We start from the raw sequence: 7,294 nt of genomic DNA on the forward strand, positions 1-7,294 counted from the left end.
AACACCTTTTAATGTTGTGCTTACTTGTACCATGTTTGGTTCAAAGATTCAACTCATATAGAAGTGTAGCGGTCCATCGCAGGGTTCTGGGATCCAAAATGTAAAACATTTCGGAAATTCTGGGCTGGGATCCGGTTGATTTGACCAGTCAAAAAATCATATTTTGACAAAATTTCACCGAATTTTGATATACATCATATTTCGTTTGTCCTTTTGACTCACAAAGATTATTACAATATCTAGCAAACCAATGAAGCACCGAACCTGGCTGTTTTTGCAAACAATCAACGATGAAAAACATCAAACGTAATTCAAGAACTCCCCGTCCGCCCGCAACAGGAGGCGGGTCCGCGGGGGAAGTCGGCTTGCAGAAGAGCTGGCCCGGCTCCACCCGAGAAGGAACCCCGCCGCCGCCCACCCGCGTCAGGGCCGCAGCCATCCGCACCACTTCCTCCTTCCGCGAGCCCCGCCCGCCGTGGTTCGGCCGAGCGAGCTGTGTCGCGGCCCCCGCCATCGTCCACCTGCGTGAGCGCCGCCATCTCTGTCCGCCTTGTCACCTCCACTGCCTTCTGTCCACCAACGCCGCCCGGCGCTCAGGCATCAGCTCCTCGCCTCCTCCCTTCCCTCTGGCATCCCCTACCCGCGGCGCACGGGCACCACCATCTTCACGGACGTCGCTCCTCTGTCCCCGTCCGTCCGTGCTGCGCCTCTCCTGCCCAGTCCTGCGACGCCCGGCGGCGGTTGTTGCTGAAGGAGTTGCGGCCGAGCGTGCCCGTGCGCAAGGTGACGGAGCCGCCCCTATTGCTGCTGGCATACTCCTCCGATGATGAGTGGAGCAACAAAGACTCCGTGCAGCCGTCTTGCGTGAAGGAGGCGCTCTTCGCTGTCGGCGTCATCCTCCGACGGCGGAGGAGAAGAAGCTCCGTGAAGCTCACCCCTGCAGCCGCCAAATGCACATGGAACACCACATCTTGTTGCCCCTTGCTGATTCAATCGGCCTCACCAAACGAGCTCGCAAGAATCAGGTAGCATCATCTCTTCCTCTACCTTATCTTTTTCTTGTTGGATAAACGTCATTAGTTGGGCGGATTAGTTCTTGTTATTAGTTGGATCTACTAGAAACCACTTTGTCTCGCTCTTTTTGTTTTTTGCCCAGTGTTTGTCCCACATTTCATATTGTTTTGTCGGTGGACATACAAGGCTAGGATATAGGTCTGTGAATATAGTTTAAGTATGAAGCCAGACATTGCACTTAGGTCTCTTAATATAAGGGTAGGACAGCTGATATTCTCCAAGCCAATATTTCCACTAACATGATTTTCTCCATGCTACTATTTCCACTATTTCAGACAGAATGACCAGCTGATGTTCTTTCAGAAAGAAATTTGGGTGTTGTTTGATTGATTTGCATGGGAACTAATTCTGGAAGAAATTAAAAGCTTTGTATCCGTGTTGTGATTGTTAAGAAATTTTTGGTTTAAGGCAAAACAACTCTGTTATCCATTTATGGTATTTATTTCCTTGACAACTCTGCTATCCTCAGCTTTAGTGACACTTAACTGGTGCTTATAAGAAATTTTTATTTGCACAATCGTGTCTGAGATCCAGTTTCTGCCATCAGCCATGGTTTTGTAGGTAAATGTATGTGAAGTAGTACGGTAGGAGGTAAAAATCAGCAAGGACTCAGCTTGTTAGGACTTAGGAGTATGGGTGTGGAATAGCCTTTAGTTTTTCCTGTTTCCATTTCCTGTTTCACTTCCCCAATATTTTACATGAGGGGTATAGAAAAATTAGGAAGCATTGTATTGCTGCAGATCCTGTTTTTAGCATATTGATAGTTTTGTCTATTTGTAAATTTATTAACTATTGAAACTTACCCTTCTTTTGACAGGAACAATGCTTATTGACAATATATATTGTTTTGCCAAATGAACTAGCTCAATCAGAATATTTATTGTTTGTTTCCAAACCTGTCAAAAACCTGGAGGCTGTTTCCTAATCACTCTAGGAGATTTGGATCCAAACAGTTATTAGGTATATCTTTGACACAGTTGTATGGTGAAGGGACATCGCAGCTCAGGTGAGGAATTTAATTGTTGTTTTTATTTCAATTTTTCTATCAAATTTAGAAATTATATATAAGAACCGAGATTCTTCTTTGACTGTTCACCAATCGTGCAGGGGAATAATTCCAATTTTGAAAGAGATGGAACCCAGATTTGTGATTTTTATAATGTTTTAATGGTGCCTGCATTAGTTGCTGTATCTGTAAGTACAAAATCCAGTATACTATGAGTTCCTTAGAGGTCTGGTGTGTGTGTTATGTTGGTGTGCATGCCTGCGTTTTTGAGATACTGTAGGCTCCAGCGGCTTCCAGGTGGTGACTGACTGACTGTTGACAACGATCAACAGGGGTGCTACTCTTGAGCTAAATCAACCTTCTGCTGGAGATAAGAAAGGCAGCTTAGGCTTTGCCCAGGCTCGATTTAATCCTTGGGTCCTCCACTGGGTAGGGCAATCAGTAGCACTGTATTCTGTTGCCTTATACAGTGTATTCAGAATAAAAACAACAATATATAGTGTAATTACTAAATAGATACCAGCAGTGAATGTTCATTTTGAAAGGAGGCGGTGTCACTTATTGATGCAATGATGGAGGACGGCATTGCACTGTACAGGGGAGATTTCAGCTCAATTACTTGTTTGTATTGCCGGATAGAATTTAATCCAACAAACAAGACAAGGATTGATTAGCCTATGATCATGACTTGGCAATGTAGGCTTGAAGTTGAAAAACATAGATATACCAATTTCTCAATTTTGAAAGCAAGTCCTCCAAAGTCAGGGCCGACGGGGTAGCGCTAAAGGTCAGGTTTGATCATTTCTTTAGTTGCCGGTATCTAAAAATCAATTGATCTTGCACATATAAATTATTTTTCTTTCTGTCCAAATGCAGAGGTTTACAGGTTCACAGATCTTGTAAAAGAACTACTCATTGATTTGCTACTCATCGATTTGCTATTCAGGCATTTCAAATTGTTGCCTTGTTTCAATCGAATTGGGTGCAATTGGTTGATAAGGTGTAACATTAGACTAATTTTAGTGTTATTAAGATGAAACCACTCCAGCCGTATATGCAATTTGATTTGGATTCAACCAAATATGACATCCATTTGACTCTGAATCATGCAGTGTGGAGTACAATGCCTCCTATGCTTACCACTCCCTCTTCGCCTACTTCGACCGTGACAACGTCGCTCTCAAGGGATTTGCCAAGTCATCGTTTCATTTCGCGAGCCTCAGTCAGCAACACATGAACACATCATGTCCGAACTAATTATCTTCTCAGTGCTTTTTTTTAAAAAAAAATCTTCCCTTCAATGATGTTCTTATGTGGGTTCATCTCTACAGGTTCTTCAAGGAATCAAGTGATGAGGAGAGGGAGCACGATGAAAAGCTCATGAAGTACCAAGTAATTACCTCACTGTCCTTAGTTGCTATGATCTTTTCAAACATACTTGGTTACTGATGCTGTGTGTTTCCTTGTGCTTTAGAACACACGTGGAGGGAGGGTGAGGCTCCAGTCCATTGTCACACCCTTAACAGAGTTCGACCACCCTGAGAAAGGCGATGCTTTGTACGGTCAGATGCTTGCTGCTTATTTGGTGATGCTAGGTTCTGATTAGGGTGGGATCTGAATATTTAGGGCCTTATATGTGGCTGCTGGCTGCCTGCTCAGTAGAGCAGGGGAAGTGGCAAAAGTCCACCTTGTTGTGGACAAGAAATTTATTCTGTAACTGAATATAGTCGTATGAGCTGGCTTTCAGTATATGGATGGATAATAAAGGATTGAAACACCGGTGATTAGCATGACATATAGAATAGATGGCTGGCTGTTCCTGAAATGTTTACTTGGGGTTCAGCTACGTGGTCGGTCTCTACCAACATAGTAGTAAGGGGTGTTTTGATAGGAGGTGCTAAACTTTAGCAGGGTCACATCGAATATTCGGATGGTAATTAGGAGAACTAAACATGAGCTAATTACAAAACTAATTGCACAGATGGAGTCTAATTCGCGAGACGAATCTATTAAGACTAATTAATCCATCTGTAGCACCATATTGTCAAATCATGGACTAATTAGGTTTAATAGATTCGTCTCGCGAATTAGACTCCATCTGTACAATTGATTTTGTAATTAGACTATGTATAATACTCCTAATTAGTATCAAATATCCGATGTGATAGGTGCTAAAGTTTAGTAGGGTGTTCAAACACCCTCCAACCTGGATTGACCTTTTGTCCAGTATGGAGTATTTGGAGGCTTATCTGACAGCTATGTTTTGATTTGTGTGCGTTTGGTCTGATTTCAGTTATGGTGCTGGCTCTAGCTCTGGAAAAGCTGGTTAATGAGAAGCTGCACAACCTGCACGCTGCAAGTTGCTTTCACATGCTTATTCACAGAGAAGTATTGTTTGATTAGGCTTAAGAAATACTACTACTTGGAAAATTTGTTGAAGTGAATAAAAATGACTAACTTATTTAGAGTCGACACAAGCGTAACACCTATGCCATATACATTTTGTAATGAACCCTTGCCCATAATTAACAGGTGGCCACAAGGTGCAATGATCCTCAGCTGACAGACTTCATCGAGAGTGAATTCCTTGCAGATTAGGTAAACGCAACCAAATCTTTTTCTATCCACAACAAATTATGCAGAGCAATATTTTATTTTGCACGTGTTTTCCTGAACTCAACACTTAAGTGATTCCGACTGTACAAAATATTGCACTTCCATGAAAGGTTGAAGACATCAAGAAGATCTCCGAGTACGTTGCCCAGCTGAGGAGAGTGGGCAAGGGGCACGGTTAGTCTGTTGTTCAACATCGTGATTTTGTTGAGATGTATATGATTTGGGTGTAGGGGTGTGGCACTTTGATCAGAAGCTGCTTGAGGAAGAGGTCTGAAGGAAGGAAACAACAGTGGAGTAGGGTTGGAAGGCGCTCAAGGAAAGAGAAGTTTACTGATATCAGCATTTATATTTGTCGGTACCTTTGAGAGGAAAGATGTTAATATATAAATTAAATGGTGTAAATTAAATGTCACGGACGGTGTTTTCTAGCTAGCTCGTGCGCACACGGGTTGATTTACTAGTTAATATAAGGGCTGGCCCAACGTTCAGCTGGGCTGTTGTTGTTGGCTCATATCATGGATGCTCGACACGGCCGGGGCCGTACCCATCAGCCCATAGCGTGTAATGTGGCCCAACCCAGACCAGGAGAAGTGCACAGAAGCCGGGGCGGACAGAGAAGTTAACCCCTCTCGAAAGGAAATGGTTGACGCTGGTGCGGACCAAGAGGGACTGCATCTGTCTCTGGCCTGCCCACCTCGTCAGTATATGGGCTTTTGACTTCTGTACAAAAGTAATGAATTTATTTTAGCTGAAACGAGTTATGAATTATGAAAATATAGTTCAAAATAAGGGTCGAAGTAGAGTCAATTCCGTGTTGTTAATGCATACAAATTTTTAGATATTGCGTGTACAAGTAAAAGAAAATTGGCTTATGGGCCTATATTTCATTATGGGGAATGTGGTCATGATAAAGCCCTGCAGTGTAAAAAGCTGGTTGCCCGCCGGTATAAACTGGCTAAACGCCCAAACCGTGTCCAGAAAGGATGCCAACAATTTAAGGCGTGCAAATCATTTCAATTTTCAGGATACTTCCCTCCATCCCAAATTATAAACCATTTTGATTTTTCTAGGTGCATAGCTTTTATTATGTACTTAGATATAGTGTATATCTAAATATATAAATAAATTTATAAATTTAAAAAAGTTAAAACGATCTATAATTAAAAATGGAAGGAGTACCTATTAATAGTTGTATTAGTCGAGGCAGCTTGCATCGTACATACACGTGCGCGTGCGCCATGGAGAGGATGGACTTGTAAGCAGTGCTGTACACGTACACGTGAATATATATACGTTGCTCGATCGATCATGTGCACACCAAAGGTACCAAGTGATCCGACCATCGATCTCGATAGCCCTGCGTCCATCTGGAACACACGCATGGCCAGGCTCAGAGGGAACGGATTGACGCGGCAGGTGATCCGATCCTCGAGATGCGCCGCCGTGCATGCACAAAACACACGTAAGAACGTATCTCACTGAGATATTTATAAACACAGCTGCGTACACGCATATGCTACACGCTGAGCAGTCACACGATTGACATGCACACGAATGGCTAGACCATGCATGGCGCGTATACGTACGTGTCGAGAATCGAGACCGTTCTTGGGAATAATATACGTACGTACGCGATGGATGGATGCCGCCTGCAGGCAGCATGTCGGCCACTCACAGCCATTTACAGCATCAGCATATATAAAGCTCTGTCGCTCAGAGATAGCATCACAACCAGCCAGCCTTCCAAGCAGTCCTGAGCTTGCAGCTAGCGAATTGAAAAGCAGTAACGCAACTCGCCGGCGCCCCTCCCGCTGGCCGCCGTACTCACACAAAGCACAGAGGGGACCAAATCGCCGTCCTGTTTTTTTTTTAATCGGTTATATAGTATATGCCAGGTTTGGAAGCTCCACGTACGTCCTACGCAGAATATTAGCTGTGGTGTGTTGGACTGTGACTACTGTCCAATGCAAGCGTGCGGCCCACCTGTAGGTGGCTCGGCTTGTCCTCAAGGGGTGTTCAATGAGCCAACTGGCTGGCTAAAACAGAAGAAATAGACTTGGAAACAGGCATGTGGCGCACGACATTATCTTGGTTTACATTTTGGGAGCACAATAGGTTGGAGGCTCCTACGTGGCGCACGGAAGCTAAAGGCTCTGTTTGTTTACGTTTATAAGCAGTTTATCAATGGAAATAAGCGAGAATCTCACCAAACGCTTTGTTTATTTCCACCAATTCTCACTTATGTGGTAAGCCACTTCAGATATTTGAACTGCGAGAAGCAAAAAGCGAGAAGCAAGAAAATCTTCGCTTAGATTATAATCCAAGTGTGGCTAGAGGAGAAGCATATCCAAACAGGATCAAATAAAGTCCAAGTGTGGCTAGAGGAGAAGCATATCCAAACAGGATCAAATAAAGGTGCTTGCTTCCAGTCCACCAGAGCCCATCTCCTCCCTTATCCTCTTCCTCCAGCCCGCCTCCACCTCTGCTCCCTCCTCCACCACCTCGGCCGGCGTTAGGCACAACCGTCCACCATCCGTCGCCGTCCTTCGACCCCACCCTTCCTAATCCCGCGACTCATCGCCCCCCCTCCCCCCCGAG

The 7,294-nt window shown here is 44.2% G+C and overlaps 1 pseudogene; it reads left to right on the top strand.

The window, feature by feature from the left end:
• Positions 1-2,904: 2,904 nt before the first annotated feature.
• On the top strand, positions 2,905-5,128 carry LOC117834272 (ferritin-1, chloroplastic-like; annotated as a pseudogene).
• The last annotated feature ends 2,166 nt before the right edge of the window (positions 5,129-7,294 follow it).

Source organism: Setaria viridis, chromosome 8 (genome assembly GCF_005286985.2).
Source record: "Setaria viridis chromosome 8, Setaria_viridis_v4.0, whole genome shotgun sequence".
NCBI lineage: Eukaryota > Viridiplantae > Streptophyta > Magnoliopsida > Poales > Poaceae > Setaria > Setaria viridis.